Source organism: Corylus avellana, chromosome ca7 (genome assembly GCF_901000735.1).
Source record: "Corylus avellana chromosome ca7, CavTom2PMs-1.0".
NCBI classification, from domain to species: Eukaryota; Viridiplantae; Streptophyta; class Magnoliopsida; order Fagales; family Betulaceae; genus Corylus; species Corylus avellana.
In genome coordinates this window covers 21,321,642-21,327,641 of record NC_081547.1, presented here as the reverse complement: position 1 = coordinate 21,327,641, position 6,000 = coordinate 21,321,642, and positions in this window count along the sequence as shown.

Here is a 6,000-nt window from a genome sequence, read left to right as displayed (position 1 = left end):
TTTATTCACAGGATATAAGCTAGATGATTTCCATGATTTTAAGTTGTTTTATTCACAGGATATAAGCTAGATGATTTCTAAAGCTTATGTGACATGATAAATGATTTGATAATTTTTGAAACTTGCGTAATATTGTATTTATAATATGTTTATGAACTACTTTTATTGTAAGGGGTATTTCTTTTGGTTGGTGGATTATTTAAATACTTGTTTTATTTTTTATTTTTTTGGGTTTTAAATTGTTGTAGTAAGGGGGTATTTCTTGTGCATGTTGGTTTGTTTACATAGTTGTTTTTATTGTTTTAATGTTTTCTTTATGTGTCTAATTTAAAATGATTTTTAGGACATTTGTAAAAATTGAATTTTTATTTATAAGGCCCATATAGGCAAAAACATTGATTTTTTTAGAATTTTTGGGTTTTTTTAGGTTTATTTTTTTAATTATTTCCAACAATCACAATAAAGCCTATTTAATTTGAATAAAAAGATTAATAGATTTTTTTTTAAATGAGCCAACTTATGAAAAAAAAAAAAGAAAAAAAAAAAGGCTTATTTTAGGCCCAATACCTAAAATAAGCTCAAAAAACAATTTTCTTAAAAAATCGGTTACTGGACCGGGTACAAACTGGAACCGGCCGATAACCGAGACCTAGTTCCCGGTTCCGGTTGTCCAAAACCAAGAACCGAGGTACCCTAGTTCTGGTCTCCAGTTTTGGCCAAAAACCGGGAAACTGGACCGGGTTGACACCCCTACCCTGTAGGGAGTGTATGAAAGAGATGAACTAACACAAATTCGATTACAAAAAGTCTCTGCTAAAAGATCAAAACTCTTAAGAGCTGGAAGACAGCAACCCACAAAATAAACAAGCAGCAAAATACAAAAAGAGTTATAAATCTGTGACGACCAGCTTGATAAAAGCATGATTAAAAATTTTTCTTTTAAAAAACATTACCCACAATAAAGCGGATTGTCACAGTGGCATGTCAATACCGCAGTATGCCATGAACTCATGCATTAACATGATTGATAGTATAATATGCCACACAGAGCTATATGCATCATAAATGATTTATCAGAGTTCATATCTTTGCAGCAGAATATAAATAACATTAGATCTACATAACACATTTGAGCTGACTAATACATCTATGTGAATAAAGTTTTACATACAAAATAATGGCTATGCAAAAGTATCACATGCGACACGAGCCATATATCGGATGCAAACATCTAAGCATATCAATGAATGCTCTAACAAAAAGGACTAACAACTAGTCCAACAAAGTAGACCTCCAACGCATCTAAACCTCCGACATCGCCCAAATACAAGGCTACAAGATCCTTATCTACTATCTCTGTTCCTGCATCCACAACATCATCTGCACCACGGGAATCACCACCACCCGTGATACAGGCGAAATTATGAGCCCGCCATCTCCATAAAATAGAGACGCTCAGCAGTATAGAACTCACTGGGCTTTCCAAAAGAGTTATAATTTGAAAACATACTTACAAATTATATAGCTTAACAATGAATCATATTGAAAGTCATCATGCAACATCTAGCAATAATGGTATACATATGTCATCTTGCATCTTCTAGCGATAACAGTATACATATGTCATCATGCATCATCTAGCCATAAAAGTACACATATGCGTCCGTCCCATACCAGTCACATATGCATACTGATACGTCTAGCATAAAAATCAACCATTCATATCGGTATACATTATGCGCAGTTGCGCCTCTTGCACATAGGCATACTGATACGCCTAGTATAAAAATCACACAAAATTAATCATCATCATCATACAATCATATGCTATGCGTGCGCATGCTCATGCTCATCATATTGTGCCAGTTCTATTGTGAGGGCAGCTCTCGGTAGTGAGACAATACTCAATCACCACCCGAGTTATTCATGAGGCTCGTTCAACCGTAGTGAGACCATACTCAATCACCACCGGAATCATACATGTGGCCAGCTCAACGGTAGTGAGACCACACTCAATCACCACCGAAGTTGTCACCCCGTTTTCCATTATGCATTGGGCCAACTCCACGGCAGTGAGACCATACTCAATCACACTGGAGTTGTCACCCCGTTTTTCATTAAGCATTGGGCCAACTCCACAGTAGTGAGACTATACTCAATCACCCTCGGAGTTGAACCCCGCTTCCATTATGCATGGGTCAACTCTACGGTAGTGAGACCATACTCAATCAACACCGGAGTTAAACCCCGTTTCCGTTTCATTGCTCATGCCATGTTCATGCTTATGTCAATGAATCCTTGAACTCATGTGTTATCATAACTCATATCATAAAATCATATAATCATGTCATAAACCATTTAAACCAACCAATGCTTATAACAGCATAATCATCTCATTATCTTACAAACCCATAAAGTTCATAGAAACATTTCATCAAACATTCATCCAACACATCTCATGAAGCATCATCACTAGTCATAGTATCTCAAAACATCATACATTAATCGTTCAACAAAACATCTTTTATCTTTAAAAATTGTATCTTTTTTTGCCCAGTAAGTAAAATACTTACCTTGATTTGCTTGGGTTCTCTTAGCAACCTTGACCCACTTGCGAGTACTTATATATTTACATGATAAACACATAGTTAAACTCTATTATAGGCTCTAACAACACAAACTTCACCAAGATACTTGCATCCCACAAGCATCTCTCACTACATCGCTTACTCCCCTAGACATTAACTAAGCACTAAAGACCCTCCAAATAAGCCAACACAACTAAGGCCTTATTCTAATTAATTGCTTTACACTAAGACACCCAAAGTTACCATATTCTTACACCATGTATTAACTTGATTACTAAATACACATTTAATGAATTCCATCTTTACATTAGCAATTTATTACTTTTTTAATTCATGATGAAAGTATATTTGATACTTATATAATTTAAACGCATATTAAGTTAATCCAATTTCAATAATGCGTTTATGTCACTTTTATTGTACATATATATTTAATTGCAATACTAAGTGAATCCAAAGTCTAGTTATGCATTTTTACAACATAACCAATTTATACATATAATACTCTAATGCCTTAAGGTTATATTTGGACAACCAATAATATACAATCATCTCATCTTAACCTTATTACATAACCTTATTATACTCTATGTTTATCAACATGTTTACCATTATACCCATCTACTTATCTATTTACTACTCATTACATTAAATACTCATTTACTCTCTTATTATACGTAACATGTATATATCCATTCTCATTGTCGTTTACCCTAATTTATAATATTTATAAACACTTACAATAATTACTATGATTCTAATATAACATTAGAACCTAAACCCGTATTCATCAATTTCTATTAAACCCATGAAAGCCTAGGGTTAATTAACACTTCAAATGCAATTAACCCATCCAATTAGCCATCCTAGTGTTTACATACCAAAAGCCCCAATTTAATTCAAACTATATAAAATTAGGATTTATGCCCATGCTTTACTAATAGGTAAAATTAGAGTATCAACCCATTAATTCCATAAGTCGAAACTTGTATAATGCATAACAATTTAATAAGCATAAATGCCCGACATTAATTTTAGGCATTTAGCTTCATATTACAATCCCCCCCAACTTTCGGACCTAAATAGAAATTTTCCAAATTATTATGATTTCAAACTTCCAATCCAATGGGTAGAACAGAAAATCATGAAAGAAAGCTTAGAGATTTACCCAACAACAATCCATGGTTGGAAATCCCATTTTTGTTCCTCACTTTCTTCTTCTTCTTCTTCTTCTACTTCTTCTCCACAGTCAGCAGCTCCTCTCCCTCAATCTCACCATCGTTCTCTCTCTCTCTCGGCTATGTGTGCGTGTGTGTGTAAAGAAGAGAAGGGAGAAGGAGATGAGAAGGAAATAAACAAAGGAAAGAAAGAAGGGGGAGAGAGAGTGTGCGTGAGATGAGAGTAGGGGAAAGAGATGAGATAAAGGGATAAGGGATATCTCACATAACCAATGGTAGCCCGACACGTGGCATTAGTTAGATCTCCTTTTTATTTTAAGCCCCATCTTTTTAAAATTGCAAGATTACCCCACTACATATTGGTTCTATCTTTATTGTCCTCTTTTATTCCTCACACTACTTTTATTTATTTTAACTACAACTTACCATTAATCTATTTTATTTATTAATCATTTGTCCACTAACATTATTATTAGTTAATCTCATTATCACTTAAAACTTACATTACATAATATATCATCATTAAATAATATTGTTATTATATTATTATCACATAAATATTATTATTATTAATTAATCTTGTTTATATTTCAATTATGATAAAATCATCATCATTATTATTATTATAAATCATCCCATGTGCAATTTATCTCATTAATTAATTCAGATTACTATGAGGTTATTAATAATAAACTTAATTATTTTCTCGGGTCTTATAAAATCAAAAGAAAATTAAAAATACATGGCAAAATAAAGAAAGCAATAAAAAAACTCACTAAGCAGCAGCTTGAACAGAGGATAGGGCGGATGGAGGTAGGTGGAAGAGCTTTTGGCAATAACTTGAAGGATACGAGATGGCACGTGAAAACCATGCACAGATGCGTGAGGACCACACGGTGGCGTGTGGTGGTTGGAACATGGCGGGGATGGCATCGACGGAAGGCTGGGAGGTTGGGTAAGTCTCTGGTGTGGCACGTCGAAGCTGAGGAGGAACGGAGACTGACATATTTGGCTTTGAAAGTTTTGAAGTTGAGAACTACCGAAGAATTGAGAATGACGCAGCTGCAGAATGTGGAAAGCGACCAGAGGAGGCCGACCAAGCGGGTTGACATGGACTGAGGAAGAAGGAATGGCGGCGCCGCTGCTCAGAGGAAAAAAAGAAAGAAACAAAATGAGAACTGGCGACGAAGAGGGGAAGGGAAACAGCCGCACTAGGTGGAGGGGAAGAGGGGAGGGGGGAGAAAACAATGTCTCTCCCTCCTCCTTCGATAAGAGCCACACAGAGGCAATGGAAAAACCTCACTGAGGAGGTGGAGAAAGTGCAAGGAAAAAATAACTATCTTTCAAGAGATAGAAGAGAATGTTTGGGAAGCCTCTAACAGTTCAACTCAAACACTTGAGTCATGCAAATTTTTATGCTCATTATTTAGCTAGATGACAACTCTCTTCCCTTTGTTAGACTTTCCCCTTGATAGTGGGAAGGATCTTGCTTTGTCTTTGTTTGTTATCTTGTATTTGTCTTTCTTTCTCTTGTACATGTTTTTGGGTTCCTCTTCTACTCATTTCTCACCTATAAAATGGAAAAAAAATCTCAGCTTTGATGTCATCATCCAAGACAATTTAGCAATCATAGCAATATTTTTATAGGACTATCAAGGTCCCCACGCATAATTTGACAAAAAAGTCTCTATAACTGAGGAGATGAAAGCAATTCTAGTTGTATCTCAAATGCTAATAACTTGGAGGATATCGTCTCCAAATGAGACTTCATATAATTATACAAGACATCCAAAATTACATCCAATAGGTGTATTGCATTATTGAGATAGAAATTGATGTATTGCATTATTGCTCTATAATTTGAGGGAGAAGAAAACAAAATCCATACGAGATGCGTAATAAGGATTTAACTTAGGTGCTGTAAAAACAAAGTTTCAAAACATGTGTTGTAATTTTTTTCAATTGTCTAAATTTAATTTCACTATATCTCTCTTTTTCATGAAAATTTGAAATTAAATATGGATCATTGAAAAAATTACAACACGTGTTGTAATAAGAGCACTAGCAACATGCTCCATAAATTCCACTCAATTCTTAAATGTAGGAAAAACTCTCAAAAAGCCTCATGCAAGTATGCATCGTTTGGCAGGTAGAATAGACCATTGAAATATCTACTTTTGATTGGTTGCTCACCATTTCTTGGAATAGCTACTCCCCTATGAAGATGAATATTC